The sequence below is a fragment of the Microcebus murinus genome, chromosome 1 (genome assembly GCF_040939455.1).
Source record: "Microcebus murinus isolate Inina chromosome 1, M.murinus_Inina_mat1.0, whole genome shotgun sequence".
NCBI classification, from domain to species: domain Eukaryota; kingdom Metazoa; phylum Chordata; class Mammalia; order Primates; family Cheirogaleidae; genus Microcebus; species Microcebus murinus.
Window position 1 is genome coordinate 103,449,861 of NC_134104.1, and position 21,800 is coordinate 103,471,660.

A 21,800-nucleotide genomic window follows, 5' to 3' on the forward strand; every position below is an offset into this window, starting at 1 on the left:
AGTGAGGTCCCAAATATTCCAAAGATTTTTTGTGTGAATATGGTTTTATATCATCACCTTTTTTGGGGTGATGGGACGTTACATCTTGTTCTAACACCTCAATGGCTTTTTTTGTTTTAAAGGGATGTTTTATTTTTATTTACAGAGAAATTAACTGAGTATATTTAAACTAGTTTTATAACAAGCTCTTGAGCCCTTTTCTTTTCCAGCCTGGAATTGTGAATCACAGAATTTGGACTTGGGTCCTTGCCTTCCAGTGACGTCAGATCTTATAACTGTCACTCTCATTAGTTCTGATGGCCTTAACCATATCAGCCAGCTGTCTTCAGTTAAGCCATGAAAAGGTGAGACTGGTGCAGGTCTTCTTGCCTTTCTTCTCTGAAGCAGGCCATAAAAGAATTCTCTGACCTATCTCCCCCCTCAAAGGTCAAAAGACCCTCACTCCACAGAGGTCCTGCCCTATATCTGGAGGCCAAGAAGAACTGAACAAATAGGCTAAGTTCCCCCCCAGTTTATTACCATTAGAGCATTTGCTAAGTTCCCCCCCAGTTTATTACCATTAGAGCATATACCCTTTTGTCCTCCAATCATATTTCTGCAAGACTGTCTATAAAAATCCAGTTTTCTCTGGGTCTTTGGGCCTTCATTTTTGATAGCTCTCATGTTATAGAAAACTTAATATTAAATGAATTTGTTATGCTTTTTCTCTTGTTAATCTTTCATGGTGGATGTCAGCCATGAACCTTATGATAGATAAGGAAAAGATATTACTTTTTCCCTTCTACAGTCCCCTGTCTTCAAAACAATAAGTCCATGGCCACCCTTTTTGCCTTTTCTTTTGGTATCTTGGGTACCTAGACGCCCTTTGTTTTTAAATATATTTCTGTCAAATGAATTTAATACTTTATTTCTAAAGGATTGAATTTTTTGGCCCTTTTCAATTAATTTTCTTTTTGATTGACATTTTCTTGCCTGAGGTTTATTTTTCATTTTCCAATCATGCTTCCTATTAAGAAATGTTGACAGCAACATTAGCTTTTTTTTCGATCTTCCTCAGTGAGGGTCCAAACATCAGCTTTATCGTAATTAATGATGAGAAAACAGGAGAGACTGAAAACTGCCCATGCATGTGATCCAGCACTGACATTTGGCTGCTAAAAGTGTATTCCAGCAACACCCAGAGAGGGATAACAAACCAAGGTCTCCTTACAGTCTGCTTTTCGTTGTTTTGCATTTCTGTTGGCTCCATCCATGAGGCAGGTGTCCAAATGCCAGTTCTTCTCTAGCACATTTGGTTGCAGTTATTGCCCCCTGGGGGCTCTTTAGGAGCTTCCTGTGATAGTCCCCTGGCTTGGGAAATTCTTACCTCTTTCTCTTCCCACCTGCTTAACTCCAGAGGCAGTCTAGTCCATAGTCCCTAACTACTGGATCTAGTCCTTAACTACTAGTCCATAGTCCCTAACTACTGGATCCTCACTATCTGAGATGGCAAGGACACATGAGTTTGCTTGTGCAAGATGGTTGAGCTTAATCACTCCATCATTGGGAGGGGAGTGGCAGTTGTATTAACAAGTCTGCTTAAGTCTTGCCACTTTCCATGGTATCAGTTTGTGTAGTCTTACACTAAGTAATGACAATGTCAGCTCTCCTACACGTACTTCCCCTCTCTTGCTTCATTCTTTTTATCATGCCTCTTTTTCCCTGTTTCAGAAAAATGAAGTGCTAGAGGTCCAGTGGCTTAGCAAATTTCGGAAAAGAGACAATCACTATTTTCCTGTGTAGTGGGATAGATGGCCACCTTTAGTCTTGTAAAAAGGGAAGTGAAGTGCTAATGTCAAATCTTTTCCTCCCCCATGTAAATGGCAGAGGGAAAGGATGGTTACTGCTCCACAAACTCTAACTTTCCCACTTCTTATTCTCAGACCTCTTCTTATATCTGGTGCTCGTGAAACCTGAATCAGCTTGACTTTTCTCATCACTGGGAAAGCCTGGGGAGTCTACTGCCTGAAATGCCGTATTCTTAAAACTGGGCTCAGGGAAAATCAGTGCTGCTGTCATTCCTGCTCTGTCTGGTAACTCCTGGAATCTAGTAAAGATCCTAGTCAGTACCTCATACCAACCCAGTACACTTGCAAACCTGCTTTAGGAGAACTAACTGCATCTGAGGCAGGCAGATAATGTGCCAAGAGTTTTATCTTCTTCTGAATTCATCCAGCATCATTTGGTTCCTCAAGAAAGTAAGGGCTGTGTCTTTGAGATATGAGTTCCTCCCTGGGGTAACCAAACTTCATGTGCTATCAAGGGGCATGTTGTTGACACAATCTGTTCCAAATCCAGTGGTTATTAATACATACTGAATGCCACTGACAGTGGCTTTTCATAAAAAGACTTATGTGGTTCAAGAAACCAAGAAACATCAGCATCTCAGAAGTTCAGGGCACAAAGAGAATCATTATTGTTTAGCTGCCACTGAAACAGATGGTGGATATACTAAGGGAGCAGCTATTGCTGCTGGGAGAGCTGGTGTCTGTTTTTGTAGTCTGGGGCTTCTCCAATGCCACTACCAAGGCAGCTATTTCAATGAAGGCAAATCATAGGGAGAAAGTGATGCAAACTTATGAAAAGACTGAAGAAAATTAAAAACTCAAGATTAAAAATTAAAATGATTAAGAACAGAAATTTTTTAAAAATTGTAAAAAAAAAAGCTTTAAAAATGAAACTACTGTACTTCTTTTTCAAAATGGCAATTTGAACTCATTTATTTAACTTGCATTCCTCCCATTAAAATTACATTAAATATCAAGATTAGAAAATAGTATGAGTGATGGAAAACAGGAAGGTGCCATTAATTAGCTAGATATTTTAAAGTTTTGCAAACTCTGATGAAGTGGAATTGAACTGAGATACTCATGACTCTAGAGTTTAGTATTTTTCTTCAGGAAAGAAGATGGGGTTTGTCTAGGAAGTAAATGGATAGTTCCAAAAAAGTCCATCCTCTTGTTTGAGATCTCTGGGTGATATGAATTCCTTTTGGTCAAGTCCAGAGGTAGTTCCTCATAATCTGGAAGCCTAAGGTCAAATGTCAATGAATCTGATATATTAATAGAATGTGGAAGGAAAATAGGATGTTAGTAACTCATAGCTTTGCCATATCCTGCTGGAGGGGAATAATGGTAAGTCCTGGTCCTGGTGGTATATGTGTCTTGGTCAGTCAATCTGGGTCCCTCAGTTCTGTCCTCTGGAATATTACCCATACCTTCACAGCCTCTTCAATAGAGGAATTGAGGCAGATCCATGCTTTGAGAGCTGGGCAATTTGAGAAGCCTCTTTCTGTTGATGTTGGTTGGAGAGGCCTGGGGATGGCTATAGGGTAGAATAATTACACTCCTTTTTTCTTCCAGAGATTGAATCTCTCATGGCTTTGAGATCTACCAGTTTACTGGGTAGGATGTGTGCCTTTGGGGTCCTGCTAACCTCAGTTGGTTCTGTTGTGAGCACACTGCTGCTTTGCTTCTTTGACTTTTTTTTTTTTTTTTTTTTTGAGACAGAGTCTTACTTTGTTGTCCAGGCTAGAGTGAGTGCCCTGGCGTCAGCCTAGCTCACAGCAACCTCAAACTCCTGGGCTCGAGTGATCCTTCTGCCTCAGCCTCCCGAGTAGCTGGGACTACAGGCATGCGCCACTATGCCCGGCTAATTTTTTTTTTTATATATATATCAGTTGGCCAATTAATTTCTTTCTGTTTATAGTAGAGACGGGGTCTCGCTCTTGCTCAGGCTGGTTTTGAACTCCTGACCTTGAGCAATCCGCCCGCCTCGGCCTCCCAAGAGCTAGGATTACAGGCGTGAGCCACAGCGCCCGGCCTGCTTCTTTGACTTTTTAATGGATACATTGGAACATTGTTTTTCAACTATAGGCTATGATTTATTAGTGAGATTTACTGGGTTGCCACCAGCAATTAAAAGAGAAAAAGATGAAGGAACATAACAGAATAGAATATATTAGAGTGCATTGAGTATAAAAAAGATAAATATTGTTCCATTAATTTTTGTTATAAATATATTTGAATGTATATACTGGCTTGCAATGCAAAAGTATCATATTATGGCTTACTGAAAATCACAGTTCTCATTTTCTAGCATACTCATCTGAAGAAACCTAATGAAAAGGTTTCGATAACTAAAGTGAGGACAATGAGTAATTAACACAGAAATGAGGTTTAAAAAAATTGAGGCTTTGGGATTATTCTATTTTCTGTTTTGTATTGGTTATTGAAACACAGCTCATACTTTACTTCCGTGTAACTAGTGATGAAATTGAGTAATTAGCGCCCTCTTCTGTTCTATAACACTGTATGCATATCCGTTTTAGCACTTGTTCACATTATATTGTAATGATTTATTTACCTGTTTCTTTACTCCAGTCCGAGACCCTATAATTCAAACCATACTTATGAAATTTGGATCATTTCTTCTCCCTCCACAGCATTTAGCCAAGTGTTTTGCCCATATAAGGAACCCTATAAATATTTATTAAATAGATGAATGAAAGAGTGGACCATCAAAGTGTTGCCATCTAATTTTGACCAGAACCTATCTTTTCAGTCTAATTTCCCCCCCCTCGCATCCCACGATCCTACACAATGAACAGTAAGTTGCCTTAAAAGAGCTGTAAAAATATGTAAACTTGTCAAGTTTAAAAATGACATTCGCTGGGGGCGCGGTGGCTCACACCTATAATCCTAGCACTCTGAGAGGCCCAGGAGACAGGATCCCTTCAGCTCAGGAGACCAGCCTAAGCAAGAGCAAGACCCATCCCTACTAAAAATAGGAAAATTAGCTGGGCCTCCTGGTCCTCGCCTCTAGTCCCAGCTACAGGGGAGGCTGAGGCAGAAACATCGCTTGAGCCCTGAATTTGAGGTTGCAGTGGACTATGATGATGCCACTGCACTCTAGCCAGGGTGACAGAGTGAGACTGTCTGAAAATAAATAAATAACAATGACATTTATTTTGAACAAATCAAGCTTTTTAAATATATATTTAGTTTAAACAAATAAATGAAACAAAAACTAACATAATTTATGGGCAGTTTTTCCTTTTACTGTTTGTGTGGAAAAATCTAACCATTTGTTTTCTGGTTAAAAAAACCCACAAATATTAGTAAGACTTGTAAGCACACTCCATTGGAATTCCAAATAGTAGCGAAATAGAAGACTTTTTCCTTGTGGTGAAAATTGCCTTTTTTTCATCTTTCAAAGCTTTAGAATTTGCATTCTGTTTCACCGGTTTCTTTCTTCATTTTTTTCCTCTATAATACAGTATGCTTGGCTTTCTTAACTTTTGTTCAATGTCTATAAAATGATTGTTTTATTAGATGACTGGTCTACAACTGGACACATTATGAAGATATATTTTTCTTTTAATTATATTATTGGATTCTGCAGAAATTTTTAATGATCGTATTGGAGGGGAAACCCAGAATGTTATATAATATAGTCTCTAACTTTTAGGATTATTTCCTAGGCTAAATAAAGTACTTCAATTAAATGTCTGTCCAGGAGCAAGTTCTGACCCTCCTGAAAGTTGCAAATATTGGCTCTGTGGGAGGTCTTTCTGGAAACAAAACACACTGAGTTGAGTTGTGAAGCTTTTAGGAGGAAGGGGAAGGGGGTATGTACTCTTCTGAAACTATTGTTTCCTCCAAAATAGTTCATTCTCCCTCTCCTGCCCACTGCAGGAGAAAATACAATGAAGCTAGTTGAAAAAAAATAGAAAATGGGGAAAGCTCACTTTAATTAGCATATTATACTTTCCGCCTTTTAAAAAACATTCTATAGTGGGAACTAAAATCCCCTGAAAAGTATAACTCTGGTTAAGAAACTCTTAGTTGAATTGATGAATTTAGGTATAACTCTGCTATTTTACCTTCATCCAGCATTCACAGGATGAAGTTTTTTGCCAAGGGTATTAAAATAGGGAACCTAGAGTTTAGAGTTATCTAGTCCAGACTCATTCCTGAGCTTGACAATTTGACCTATATTTTCTATTTATTTATAAGGTAAAAAGTGCATTTGCTCATAATATTTTTTTGACATTTCCATATAAAAGGGGAAACAATTATACAGGCTTGTTGTAGAAAAAATATAAATAGCTCATTTAAAAACAAATCATTTAAAAATGAGATAGTCTGTTGGTAAGGAGTAAAGAATCAGAGCTTAGCCTTAAAAAGTTATTTTCCAGCCAGGCACAGTAGTGCATGCCTGTAGTCCCAGCTACTTGGGAGGCTGAGACAGGAGGGGATCCCTTGAGTCCAGGAGTTCAAATCTAGCCTGGACAACCTAGAGAGACCCCCATCACAAAAAAAAAGGAAAGAAAAACAGAAACAAAAAATATATACAGTTTATTTTCCTTTGTACACCAAATAGGTTTCAATATGTAGACTTTGTTAGTGTTCAAAACCTTTAAATAGGTTGCCAATAATACAGTAAAAATATTTGACACTTTTGAGAGCTTATTTTATACCAGGCATTTTGCTAAGGGCTTCACATGCATTGGTCTTTTGTAATTTAGTTACTTTAGAGACAGGCATTTTTATCAGTAACCAAGACCATACATAGCACTGCAAAAACTGTGTTAATTTATGAATTTAAGTATTTCAGTGAATTCCCCACATTCCTGGATAAAGTTGCCAAAATATGAATGATTGTTGAAACAGGGTGAATAATATATGGGTCTTTATTAGACTATTCTACTTTTGTGTGTATATAAAAGCTTCCATGACAAAAAGTGAAAAACACAAAACAACTCTTCCGGAGACCAGCTATCTGCTTATGTTTCTTTCTCCCTAGCTCTAGCTCAGCATGACCCTTGGCCCCCTGTGGGGACACATGCTTCTCCAGCTGGGGAGGGAAGATTGGTGGTACTTACACTTGGCCATTACTCCCTTTCCCCTAGTCCTTCCTGACAGACTCAGGAAATTTCTCTCTGATCTCATTTTTTTAATTTCTGTCATACACATATGAATCTGTACAAAGGTGCTTATATCTTTCTTTGGTGGCAGAGTTAGGAGAGGGGAACACTTGTTCTTTTTATCTGCCAGAATCCCTCCCTTACCTTTATTTGGTAAGGGCAGCTCCCTTCTTGTGGGGAAAAATCGCCCCTGACTCCAAGTCGTTCTTGTAGGGCTGCTACTCGGAGTACCCCACCTCCCTGGCCTTATGTGTGCCTGTATGATCAGATCCGGCCACACTCTACTTATTGCTGACCACAATAACTGATGCACACATAACCTAAGTCAGGTCAGTTAGAATCCTTTCCTACCATCTTATTTACAGATAACAAAAGCAAGAAAGCCTCCCTTTTCCCTGGGATCACCAGCTGAGATGACTGAAGCTTGGAGCTGTCCCTGGTCATGCTCTCCCTACTCCTGCAAGCCTACATAGGAAGCTTATTTGTAATACGAGAGAAAAGAAAAGAGAGGAGGAGTAGGGGCAAAAGCAAGAGTTAGTGTGAGGCTGACAAAAATTCTTTGCTTGGCCAAAACCTTAGTCAGGTTTCTAAACCTTCTTCTAGGCCCATCCGTGTGCACTTTCTTATAAAACTCATTTTTAGCAAAAAGTTCTGCCATGTCAGTTTAGCAAGAACCATCCCCCATATCTGATCAGATCCCTCTCAGTCCTCCACCATCCCCCAGGTGCTGTCTGATCACCCTGGCCTGTATTTAGCAAGAATCCTGTTAGTTCGGTTTAGCCAGAGTTCCCCTTATCCCTGATGCTTTTTCTTAGTAATTTTCCATCCACTGACTCCCACACTACTCCTTGGCTATAAATTCCTACTTGCCCATGCTGTATTAGGAGTTGAGCGGAACCTCCCTCCCCCACTGCATGACCCCGTTGCTGTCGTCCCTATATCTATCTCAGTGGTCCCAAATAAAGTCTTCCTTATCATGCTTTACCAAGTGTCAGTGAATAATTTTTTCTTTAATGAGAGAAATGATTATGAATTGTTGAACTCTATCATTCCTGACGTCCTTATCCTTTTCACTATCTTAAGGTGGGAGTCAATACATTGGTTTTTTTCCTGAAGCTAGTTTGACTTGGGGTTTTATCATTTGTACCTGAAAGCCTTGACTAATACAGCGAGTAGGGCCATAATGATAGATACTGCTCTCTACTTCTATGTTGTCACTAACTCCAGAAAATCCTTGTCAGCCCCATGCTGCCAGCTTTCTTAGGACGTTCTTATTGGAGGAGAATTTTAAACTGAAAGGTGAATGAGGAGTGCTATCTATATTCCAGCTAAGACTTATCACCTAGAGCAGTGCCTCCTGGTACGTGGCAAGTATTCAAGAACTACGTGTTGAAAGAGGAATGACTCCTCCTTGATAAGCTCTTTGGTCAATGGTGCATTGATTAAAATAGAGATATTCTCCTTCACTCTCTTGTTTATGGATATAACTCAAGATTATTGCTGGTTTCATTTGAGTATCTTAAATATGGATATTTTTTGCAATCAAAAGCACCATTTTTACACAGCTAGAAAAATCGTTTTCCAGCACACAGATTCCCCAAGCAGTTTTCTAAGAAACCCCCTGTGATATGAAGCACAGCAGGCTCACCACAAAGCACATCAATCATTTTACCATGTATCAGGCCCCTCTTACAGGATTTTCTGTGATCCTGGTGTCAGTGCACATTCTGTATCAAGGCAGAGATAATATGTAGAAACCTGGCAGCTATTTAGAAGAGCGGCCGGGCAGTGATGTGCCAGTATAATTAATGAGAGTCATGGTTGAGGAGGGTGGGGGTTGGGAAGGATATCTTTCACCAGTCAATGGCATTTAAGAAAAATCAGTGCCTTCTTAGCACTTTTAATGCTGGGAGCACATTAAGTCAAAGGACCACAGTAAAGGGCTTTTTGTAACTACTGTACAGAAGGACCTCCCAGTGCATGGGGAAGCAGGGGGATTCAACCCCAGACTTTTCACCAGGGCTGATTTCAACCCTGAATTGAGCTACCAGCAGGAGTCCCTTACACTTGAAAAGTGATAAATATTTACTACAAGATCCATAGCTTGCATGACCAAGAGACCATCTAGAAAAGGAAGTTTACTACCATACAGGACATTTGTTTTTTTCTGCCCAAAGAAGTTTTAATGTAGATCTCATTTCTCAAATTTCCCTTTAACCAGTGAAAAGGCGGGGGTAGAGTGGGGTATTATTTGTTTTGTTTTTTCTGTTGATTCTTTTTTAAAAATATTTTAAATAATTTTTATTTTCAAATAAAAATTTTTTTTATATTTTTTTAATTTTTTCTTCTTCACTTTCAGCCATAGTCAGGAGGATTTTCTGTTGATACTTTAGTAACCATGGAAGGGTTTGTGTAACCTAGAGAGGCTGTTTATTACCTACTGTCTAATCCTTTTATTATTATTCCCTCTGATTGTCACTAGCAGGGAAAAATGGTTCTGTCCTGCTTCCAATATAACAACAATATTGTCTTATTTTTAGTCAGTTATTTTTCTCCAACTAATGGTGTTAACAAAAAGACTTGGAGAGAGAAGCTATATTAAAATATTATGGATATACACATATGTCCTAAACATTTAAGAACATGCTTAATTATGATTCACACTGAGTTCAGAATCATTACCTTTGGGAAGGGGTGCAGGTGGGAAGAGCCAGGAGATGGGGTTTTAGCTATAACTACAATGTTTTGTTTGAAAAACAAGGGTGGAGGAACAAGACTTTTGGACGATGTCTGTCCTATTTTTGGTAGGTTTGAAATATGGCACAATTAAAAAGTCTAAAAGTTCACAAAATTATGGACCGTGGATTAAAACTATCAAAATAAAGAATGCATAGCAAACAAGTGCTCTTGTTATAAACTTTGTGTCTGGATTTATTTTAATATGTGTGCCTGCATTTTTTTAGACTTGGAGAGACAAACACAGGAGGTTGGGGAGTGGATAACCATGGTTGATGAAGGATTATCTTGGTGTCTTTTTTTTTTTTTTTTTTTGGGCTTTCCTATTCACCATAGAGATTAGTAGCAAAACAAATCCCCCAAAAGCACATGTCTACAAAACAAAAAGCAGTTTGGAGGCAGAAATTTATTTACTCAATTTCTTATAACTTGGGGATTTGTGTGTGGGCATGTAATTAAAAAAAGGAAATTTGGGGAAGTTTCTATAGAGCCAAAGGACCTTATATATTTTTTTGCAAATTGATTTCTTCCTGGTACTGTTGGCAAGAATAAATTCAAGTGGCTATTCTGGTGGCTTTTTTTCTTTTTCTCTGAGAGTCAGGATTGCCTTCAGGATAAAGTTTCTTCTTGCCCATAGTGCTTTGCTGTGACATTGTTATTGCCTCCGTTGAATTGAATAATACAAATGGGTTGTTTCTATGGTATCGGCTAAGTGGGATGAAAAGGTGAAACCCTAGATCTTGCGCGGAGAGGTCACGGTGCTACCACCACCCACACTAACTGTCCATCAAAGCTGACCGACAGCCAGGCCCTGCTCTCCAATCTCAGGCACTCATTTGTAACTTCCTGAGCAAATTCACGCTTGAAAAAAGAAAGTGACTTTGGTTTATGTTGTCACTAAGCCCAGAAAATCCCTGCCAACCCCATGCTGCCAGCTTTCCTGGGACATTCTTATTGGAGGAGAATTTTAAACTGAAAGGTGAGTGAGGAGCAGCGTCCCCACTCCCTCCCAGCCAGGCTTTGAACTAACAATAGGGCAGGTTGAATGAAGGCTGATAAATGCAAATCCTGGAATCCCGAAGCCGGATCACACCGCGGCTGCCTGGGCCAGCGGCTGTTCCAGCGTCTGCCCCAAGCTGGTCACTCATCACCTCAGCGCGCTCAGTAGATTTCATCTTCTCATGTACGTTTGAGTGCCTGCTCCGTGCAAGCTTCCCCCGCCACCGCAGTGCTCCTACGGCAGGTTGCCCGCTGGAGTCAACCGGCCACTAAACCAATCTAATTGAATAATTGACCCGGGTAATGCCAAGGAGTAGTATTTGGAAGAAGAGACTGGGGGTAAATAAAAGCAAAGTGCCATCACTTACACTTCTTCTTCCTCAATTTTGGTTACACTTTACTGCAAGCAGATCTCTTCAATCTAACAGCACTAGCACTGACACTGTTTTCTTAGAATGGTTAAAAAAAAAGGGGGGAGATGAGATGGGTGGCTCGGAATTTTCTTTCAGATGTGGTTCTAACACTTTTTACTTTGCACACAGTTCCCATTCCCTGTGCCTTTCACTTCCAACTTTGTTTCACCAAACTCCTTTATCCTCCTACCACCGAGGAGGCCCTTCTGACTATAGCCCCAAACTATCAAGGGGTGTCGCTGGGTTTGGGACCCTCTGAAACTTGCGGGGTGCGGGGAGAGGGAGCACCTTCGTTCCGGTGCTTCTGGCTCTCTTCTACTGGGGGCCTGGCAGGAGGGTTCCGCGCGCAGCAGCCCGTGGCCCTGGACAGCCATCCCGCTGGGACCAGTGGAGGCAGCGGGCGCTCCAGTCCACTCTCCCCAGCTCCAGTTCCTGATTTCCTCGGGAGCTGCGGGGCGGGGAGGCAGGGGGCTCCAGTGTGAGCGTGAGGATTTGAATGAGAAAGCAGGTTGTGGCGGCGGCGCCCTGCTCTTCCCAGCTCCTCTCGGGGCTTCTGCAGGCTGGTGGGGAGAAGTGCCCTCCCGTGGGGCTTCTCTGGCCCCTGGCGGGGGTTTGGAGTTGGGGTCACGGGGCCCAATAACTCATCACCACCGCACTTTGGAGGTTGCTCCTGTGCCAAGGGCTCCCAGGAGCCCTTCATCTGCTGAACACTCGCTCAAAGCTGAAGAGGTCAGTGCTTTTTGGGGAAGGAGGGGACCCGGGAAAGAAGGGGGCGTGCAGGAAGAGGAGGACTGGGACACCAGCCCAGTGAGCGAGTGAGCAGGTGGCCCGAGTTCCTCTCGCGGCAGTCCGGGCCGGGACACGCTTCTTTGGGACCGTGTGCGTGTAGCGTGTGGGGACCCTCCAAACCCCGTGCGGGGCACAGACCGCAGCCGCTCCTGGGGGTCCCGTAATTCGGGGGGATGTGGGTGTAGATGCGTGTGCAAGAATGCACACGCATCTCGGGTCCCCTGTGGCGGTGCGGGTGGGGTTAGCCGGGTGGAGGCTCAGGCGTCGCTGCGGGACGCTGGGCCCCCTCGAGGGGTCCCGGACGCTCTCTGACCGCCCGGCGCGCCTCGCAGCCGGGGCAGCGCGCTGCCCGCTGCTCTGGGAGTCCCGCGGCGCTTCCTGCGCCCGCCGACCCCGCTCCGGACCTGCTCGGAGAAGACTCGGTGTGCTCAGCGCCAGGAGGATTCACTCCATTGCCCTTTCCTGGGATAAACCGGGGGCTCCCAGCGACGCGGGGCGCGGAGGGCGAGCCCCGGCCGCGGGGCGGCGCGCTCTGCGCCTGCGCGGCGGGCGTTCCCTTGGCGACAGAGCCGCGGGTCCGAGACGCCGCCCGGTGCCGAGTCGCCCGGCCCCGCCGAGCGTCTGAGGCGCCCCTGCTCCTCCCCGGGACGCTTTCTTTTTGTTTGTAACTCGGAGTCGATTTACGATCTCATTTTGGCGTTAGGAGTTCATCATTAAAGCAAGCACTTAAACGAACTTTAAAAAAACAATACTTTTCCCGTCCTCTGTTACCATTTTGATTATAGACGGAAGAAATTGGTGAGGAACTGCTTATTGCGGCAGCAGTTGAAATCCTCCTCACCTCTATACCGTGACAGTGTAGACGAATCAAATATTTACTTCCTGGCGAGGAGTTTTTTAAAAATTCAGTCAGGTGACTGACTCCTCTTGAGCGTTGGAGGACGGACTCGTGCCTCCTGGCCGGGTGCAGAGCGGCGCGGCCAGCCCGGCGGCACCTGTGCCCTCTTGATGGCGCGCTGGGAGCAACGGGATCCGCTCCAAAGCACCAAAGCAAAACGCCAGGGAAAAGAAACAAAGGATTTCCCAGAGGAGGTGGTTGTTTTTCCAGTTGCCCCTGCGTTTTGGTCACTTCTGGGGTTTAAATCTTCTGCAAAGAATGTTTCAGGAAGCCTTCACACAAACCAGTCAGTTTTCTCAAGCTGGCTGTTGAGGGTCATTTTCATTTTCTTAACATTGTGAGCACTGACAGCCTTGTCCCCTCTTTTAAATCCCATTTGTCTACACACAGCCGTTTGGCAAGAGTACACAACTGAAGGAGCATAGCTTCTTGTTGCTTATTTTTCTTAGCGTGCATCAATATTTGGCAGCATGATTGATACCTAGTTGCTATTAAATAAACATTGGTTAGAATTAATGTAACTGCTAATAAAAGTTTAAAATTGAGTTATTCCTAGGGTAAAGTGGCATAAAAAACCTTGGATGAAGTAGTATGTGGATATTGTTTTCCTATATACTACTTCCAAACAATTTGCTTGCAAGAATAGCAAGTGTTTTTTAGTGGTAGAAGTTTTAAGATAATATCCTTCTAACATTAGCAAATGAAATCAACATATTACTTTTCAAGTGATTAGCAAATAACACGCTCTTAAGGTTCTCTTCCACCCCAATCATTATAGATGCCTAGATATTGTGCAGTCCATCTAGCTGAAATGTTAAAAATAAAAGTCCAATTGAGTTTTTTCCTTTTTCTCATTTAAAAAATAAAAAAAAAACTCTTAATTTTCAGGTTCAGATACTTTGTGACCCTATCTGGTGGCTTGTAACTGGCTCCAATTCCCTAATTCTCAGTGACATGTGTTTCTGCTGGTTCCAGGAGGTAAACTGCAGTTTTAGCAGATCATGGGATAATGAGATTGGGAGTGCTTGGGGGAGGTTGAGGGGAGAGGCAATGGGAATGAGACAAAGGGAGGGAAGGTTGATGGGCAGAGCCAGGATTTATAGTTCTACCAGATTCCTAATAAAATCTGTTTAAGTCATTGCTTCTGTTTGATACATTTTCCCACATCATCACCTTCAATTAAATTTATTTTAAAAAATCAGTCTTCTAGATAATTATAAGAATGGAATATGATAAATGTGCTTCATGATAAAGGGTACTGTAATATAAAACACTGTGAAAATTCTTAATGAAATGTTTTCTACTTAATTTATTCAACAAATATTTAGTCAACAAATATTTGGTGGGAACTTATCTATAAGGTAAGATGAATACATTCAGATTCCTACCCTCAATGAATTAAGTTGTGAGTTCTGAAATAATTCTAATACTACTTTAGGCTTTCAGGGTATAGATACTACCGTTAGCACTTTCAAAGAGAACAACTGATTTGGTGCTCATTAGTCAGACTTTCAGATTCAGAAATCAATGCTTAAATTTTAAAAAAATCTAAGCATAGTTTTGAGCAATTTAGATAAGAGTCTGTATATATGGTAGGAAGCGTTATGCGCACCTATTTACTTACATTTTTGTGGTACAAATGAGACAGACCCTAAAACTTGTAGTCTTGGCAAGTGCAATACTGAGTTTGGGAGAAACGTAGAAATCCTGTAATTCTCAGGTTTCGCAGATGAAGATAAGGTGAGTGATTCAGTAGTCCTTTGTTCTGGCTCTGTGTTTCAAAGCATAATGAACCTCCTGCAGCTCCCTTCTAAGAATAGTGTTGGTCTGCATGCTTGAAGGATCATGGTTATTATTTCTCTGAACAACAAAAAGAGGAGGGATATAAAATTATGATAGAAGAATAAAGGGAACACAACAGGGCATTTAAACATTTTAACTTTTGAACTGAAGAATTTCTAGGCATTTTTAGTGAGTTTAGACTCTATTGAAATCCATTACAGCCATGACAAACCTCTGGCATAATATTGACCTGGGTTGACAAACATTTCCTCTTGCCATTCCTAGGACATACGCTCACGACTTCATGTGTCTAATATCAATTATAAACTCAGAGAAGCTTGCTGAAGAGCATCCTCCATTTGGTTATTGCTCTTTGTCTAGGAAAATCAGACTCAGCTGTGAATTGTGGACCAAGTGGTGCAGAACTCATTACTTTGAACAATACCTCTTCAGCCTGGGAAGCATGTTCTCTCTTCTCACTAGCAGGGGCTTATTCCAGGCTGGCTTTGGTCACAAGGAAAATCATTTAGACACAGTTCAGTGGACACTCACTCACATCTCTTTGACACCCGTGACCATTTTTGTTTAAGGAGAAATCCAGTACTGCTGTGATAGAGTGTGCCAAATTAGGAGTGCATTTTAAGAGGCCTGTGAAGAAGTTTACACAGCTTTGTGTTACTATCATCAAGGTCTCTGTCTTTGCTTCAAAGTGGAAGAGGGCAAGACAGATGCAGAAGGGCAACTAAGAGAATTTGTATAGTTAAAAGTGTTCTTACCAACTGTATATTTTGGATGCACTAAACTAAGTGTCTGTGCCTTTTTATAGTCATTAAATTACAGAGCAGAAAAGGATGAAGATGAATCCACCATATTTATTATATATATCAAGAAAGGAGCCCCAAGGTTGCTAAATGATACCTACTAAGTGAACTGGGATGAAAATGCAGAGTTACTGATTTTTAATGATGCTATTGTTTCCAGGAAATGTAGGAAAAGCAGACAGGTGTCAAATCCCTGCTCTAGACTTGCTATTTGTAAACATAAGAAATTGCTATAGTTGTAAGTGTAAAGTGGCCAAACATCAGCAATTTCATATAATTTAACCTAATAGTATTGAGTGGAATAGACAGTGGGCACTTTCTGATGATATATTGGATTATAAGCATGTGTGTATCATAAGAACACATATGATACACATACTGTATATAAATGCAAAAGAGTCCTTTTTCAGTTAGTATCTATTTTGGCCTGAAGAATTTTGGCATGATTAGGATTTAATACAAGAGGGAATAATTTTTCTTGTTATTTATTGTCCAGTAAATATCTTAAAGGGCTCTGGAAGAAAAGGAGAAAATTAACATTAATGTATACCTAACATGTGAATGGGCATTTACAGTATGTCTCTTTACAACTCACAATAATCAAGAGAGGCAGAAATTATTATACCATGTTATAGTGAGGCTCAGAGAGGTTAGTTCCTTGCCCAAGATCTAAGCGAGTGTGGAATAGACTTGGAATTTGAACACAGGTCCCTTCCATATTCTGTTACATCCCATTGCCACTCATGAAGTAAGACTAAATTTATGAAAAATGCTGATTTGAGTCTCCCCCGCAAATTCACTGTTTCCTGCGAAGTCCAGACAAAAGTGTTTCTGATCAGCTATTTAGTGAGTAAAGACACTGCATTCCCTATATGGAGTTTAGGAGGTTATAAATTCAGGTCTGGTTCCAGAAAAACACGAACTGTTTATAAATGTGTTGGCTATTTGTTTAGAAGTGAGTGGTGTTTAGGTTGTGTTCTGCAGAGGTTTTTCTACATCAAAGTGGCCCACTTATCACTTCTGGATTATTGTCAACTTGGAGTGGGTCTAAGAGGAATCCTCATGATTTTAATGTGTGTTTTCTGATATCCCAAGACTTAGATATTTGTTTTATCTTATATGAACTTTGCCCATTTACTTTTCTTGAAATAGTATTGAGAGATTTACTGCTGGAATAAACCAGATGGTGTCTTCCTGTAATGTTTTTCAAATTAGGGATTGGAATTGCCTTGGACAGTTGCTGAAAATGTCTAAAGTTATTCCAGAAGCTGGAGTTTTGGCACTCCTAAAACTGCTCTGCAGTGGTACCGGATATCTCATGTTAGGTATACATTAATGTTAATTTTCTCCTTTTCTTCCAGAGCCCTTTAAGATATTTACTGGACAACAATAAATAACAAGAAAAATTATTCCCTCTTGTATTAAATCCTAATCATGCCAAAATTCTTCAGGCCAAAATAGATACTAACTGAAAAAGGACTCTTTTGCATTTATATACAGTATGTGTATCATATGTGTTCTTATGATACACACATGCTTATAATCCAATATATCATTATATTATACTGAATTATACTGAGCTTTTTTCAGATTTGCAGTATTTTTGAGCTGGTTTATCCTTGAAGAAACTGAGACTCAGGAAAGTCCACCTTCACATAGCCAGTTGGTGGCCACGTTGGAGCTCACACCTAAGTCAGTAGATAAGTGGTCTAGTATTCTGTAGCATACCACGCCCTAAAAGCACACCTTTCTCCTGAGCCTTCTTTCTTCACTACATCTCTGACTCCAGGGGAGAAGAAAAGGCTGAGAGTTTCAAAAAATTGGATGCTGGACTATGCATTGGAATTCAGCCCCTGCTTCAGACACAGGCCTCTGGAGGGCTCCCTGGGTTTCGCTCTCCTTGAGTTGTTTTCTGTGTCTTGTCCTACAAGCAGCTTCTTTTCTCTGTAGCTGGTACAACTGAATTTAGCAAGGGATTTATGAATTTGTCTAGCCTTACCTGTTAAATTGCCACTGCAAGGCAGAGGGATCTAGTTTAGTACTAGCACATGTGAGTTACTTATTAACCTCGAAGGCACTCAAGGTTTCTCTTTCATCTGTCTTCACTTCCTTGTTGCTAGTCTGCAAGAACCAAACATTTGAATTCAGCTTCCTATTTCCTTCTTCTCTCCCTCTTCAATTTAATTGAAGAAGCCGCTGGACCTTGGGACAGATCTTCATGGAGTGCTAATAAAACTTCTGAAAAATTATTCCAGGTAGGAACTTGGAAGATCTATACAGGTTTTTCAGGGGTCAGAATCCTGGACCAGACGTTAAGTGAGTTGATTTACTGTGTAATCAATTATATGCAATTTCGTTCTCTGGACATCATTTTTCTTTTTGCCAAACAGCTATTTCTTAACTTTGAGTGATATGGGAAGCATTGAAAAGAATCTTTTTTAAAAAGATATCTTTATAGAAAAGAATAATGTGTTCATGTAAGGAGTTAGGATTATACAAAGATCCTTTAATTTTTATTGCAATTTAAAGACTACTGGTTGCATACAATCATTTGTGTAAATAGGAGAGGTTGAGAAAAAAAAAACTTTTGTATGAATATAAAATATCTCTGGAACAATACACAAGAAACTAATAATATTGGTTACTAGGGAACAAAAACCAGAGGTGAACTATTCACTCTATACCCTTTTGTGCGTTTTGAATTTTGAAACTTTCAACTTAATAAATAAAAGTAAAAAGAATACTTGGGGTTCAATAATAAAGGAATAAATAAATAACTACATCTTAGCTCCTAAGTGGTAGAAATAGGAGACTGGGAAGCAATTTTTTAAAAAAGAAAAGCAGTACTTTTTCTTCATAAGTCTCATCAAAGTTCACATTCAGTAATTTTTAAAACTGGCATTCTCTAAGCTCTTCTGGATTTCAATGACAAGGCTGGGAAGGTTTTTGTAATTTTTCGTAGTTTTCTTCCCTGTCATAAAGCATCACTATTGGCTGCAGCCAGATTCAGTGGACCAATGGGAATCAGACTCGTTTGACTCCTGAACAACTAAATTTACAGTGGCAGTGTGTTTATGGAGTGAGCCTAGAGTGTTTCTTTTTCTTATTTTTGCCCACTCTCCCTACCCATAGAGAAATCACTGTAGTGTGATTATTCCTGTATTTTCCTGAGCAGTGTCTGAATGTGAATGTCACAGGAATCTTTTCTTCTCAAATAGAAAAAGATAAAAAAAGCTTGTATACATGTTTTATTCTGAACCACAACTTTTCTTGTTTTAAATAGGTTGTGAATTGAAAGTATTTTCCTGTTTACTGGGTAAATCACTAAAATACAGTCAGAATAAAGAGAACACAAACTGTGTGCCAACTTCTTCATTTGTCAAGAGAAAGAAATGTGAATTCTATTATTTAGTATCCAAGTATCAGTCAAAAGCAAAAACCTGAGTCAGGACCAGTTCTCAGCACATTATTGAAAATGTATCACCTCAAATTTGGTGAAGTAAATGAAAAATATATATTTGCTCATGTAATTCTTATTGCCGTGTTAATTTTTATTCTTTGGGAGAGAATAACTGAATAGATCATACATTCTTATTACAAGTTTTAAAAGGTTAAAGGGGCTTTTAGTGAAAATTCTCACTCACACCTTTGACCTTCAGCTATTCAGTTCTTTGTCTCAGAGACCAACAGTGCGATTAATTTCTTATGCATTTTTAAAAGACATAGTATATATACATCTATTTTTATACATATGCAAGTACCTATGTATGGTTTTTTTATTCCTTTTAAAAATTAAATGGTAGTGCAGCTGTCCACACGATTTTGGATTTTGCATTTTTTCTTGTAACATATTTTGTGTATCATTCCATATCAGCATATGGAGCTTTCTTATTCTTTTATTTATTTTTAAAGTTTATTTCTTAAATTGACAAACATTATATATATTTATTGTATGAAACATGATGTTTTGAAATATGTATGCATTGTGGAATGGCTAAATTGAGCTAATTAACATATACATTGGTTCACATACTTAACATTATTTTGTGGTGAGAACATTTCAAATCTACCATTATCAATTTTTAAGAATACAGTACATTTTTAACTATAGTCATTACATTGTGATCTCTTGAAATTGTTTCTCCTATCTGACAGAAATTGTGTATCCTTTCACCAAGATGTCCTCCCCCACCCCATCCCCCAGCCATACCTCAGCCCCTGGTAACTACTATTATATTCTTTCCTTCTATGAGTTCAACCTTTTTAGAGTCCACATTTAAGTGAGATCATGTAGTATTTGTCTTTCTGTGTCTAGCTTATTTCACTTAACATAATATCCTATAGTTTCATCCATGCTGTTGCAAATGACAGAATTTCTTTCTTTTTGAAGGATGACTAGAATTCCATTGTATATATACTACATTTTTAATCCCATCACCTGTTGATGGACACTTAGGTTGATTGTGTATCTTGGTTATTGTGAATAATTCTGCAATGGATGTCAGAGTGCAGATATCCCTTTGACATACTGATTTCATTTTCTTTGGATATATACCCAGTAGTGTGATTTCTGGATCATATGATAGTTTTATTTTTAATTTTTTGAGGAACTGCCATACTATTTTCCATAGTGGCTGTGCTAATTTACAGTGCCATCAACAATATGCAAGGATTCCTTTTCTTCACATTCTAGCCAGCACGTGATATCTTTTGTCTTTTTTATAATAGCCATTCTAACAAATGTGAAGTGATATCTTCTTGTGGTTTTAATGTGCATTTCCCTAAGGATTAGGTGATGTTGAGCATCTTTTTTTCATATACCTATTGGCCATTTGTATGTCTTCTTTTGAGAAATGTCTGTTCAGGTCCTTTGCACATTTTATTTTATTTTTGTGACAGAGTCTCTGTTGCCCTGGATAGAGTGCTGTGGGGTCAGCCTGGCTCACAGCAACCTCAAACTCCTGAGCTCAAGCAATCCTTCTGCCTCAGCCTCCCAAGTAGCTGGGACTACAGGCATGCACCACCATGCCCAGCTAAATTTGTCCATATATTTTTCAGTTGGCCAATTAATTTGTTTCTATTCTTTTAGTAGAGATGGGGTCTTACTCTTGCTCAGGCTGGTTTCAAACTCCTGACCTGGAGCCATCTGCCCATCTTGGCCTCTCAGAGTGCTAGGATTACAGGCGTGAGCCACCATACCTGGCCTCCTTTGCCCATTTTAAAATCAGGTTATTTGTTGTCTTGCTATAGAGTTGTTTGAGTTCCTTATGTATTTTGGGTATTAACTCCTTATCAGATACATGGTTTGCAAATATTTTCTCCCATTCCATAAATTGTCTCTTCACTCTGTTTACTCTTGTTTTTAGCCAAGAAATAATTGCTCTACTAATGTTATGGAATGTTTCTCCTATGTCTTTTTCTAGTAGTTTTATGGTTTCAGGTCTTATAGTTTTAAGTCTTTAATCCATTTTGAGTTGATTTTTGTATGTGATGTGAACTAAAGATCTAATTTCATTCTTCTGCATGTGTATATCCACTTTTCCCAACACCACCTATTGAAGTCTGTTCATTCCCTGTTGTATGTTTTTGGCACCTTTGTTGAAAATCAGTTGGCCATAAATGTGTAGATTTATTTCTGGGCTCTCTATGCTATTCCATTAGTCTATGTGTCTATTTTTCAGTACCATGCTGTTTTGCATACTATAGCTTTGTAAGATGTTTTGAAGTCAGGTAGCATAATGCCTACAGCTTTGTTCTTTTTGCTCAAGATTGCTTTGGCTTTTCAGGGTCTTTTGTGGTTCCATATGAATTTTAGGATTTTTTTCTATTTCTGTGAAAAATTTCTTTGGAATTTTGATAGGGATTTCATTGATTATGTAGCTCATTTAAGGTAATATCAACATTTAAAGAACATTAATTCTTCTAATCAATGAACATGAACTATCTTTCCATTTATTTATGTCATATTCATTTTTTTATCAGTGTTTTATAGTTTTCAATGCACAAGTTTTTCACCTCTTTGGTGAAATTTATTCCTAAGAGGTGTGTGTGCATGTGTTTATGTGTGTGTATATATATATGTAACTGTTGTAAATGGAATAATTTTCTTGACTTTTTTCTCTCTGAAGAGTTTATTGTTAGTATTTAGAAATACAACTGATTTTTGTATGTTGATCTTGTATCCTACAACTTTACTGAATTTGCTTATCAGTCCTAATAGTTTTTTGGTGAAGTCTTTAGGGTTTTCTCTATATAAGATCATGTCATCTTCAAAGAGGGACAATTTAACTTCTTCCTTTCCATTTTGGATAAATTTTATGCCTGTCTTTTGCCTAATTGCTCTGGCTATGACTTACAATACTATGTTGAATAGAAGTGGTGAGAGTGGACATCCT

At 39.6% G+C, this 21,800-nt stretch overlaps 1 protein-coding gene across 1 annotated transcript in view; it reads left to right on the forward strand.

Annotated features, from left to right (window-relative positions):
- Positions 1–17,489: 17,489 nt before the first annotated feature.
- Positions 17,490–21,800, forward strand: part of PLCH1 (phospholipase C eta 1) — a 219,490-nt gene continuing 215,179 nt past the window's right edge. Inside the window, exon 1 of the mRNA XM_012774363.3 lies at positions 17,490–17,660. The gene's annotated coding sequence lies outside the window, so the exon portion shown is untranslated. The remainder of the gene's footprint in view (positions 17,661–21,800) is intronic.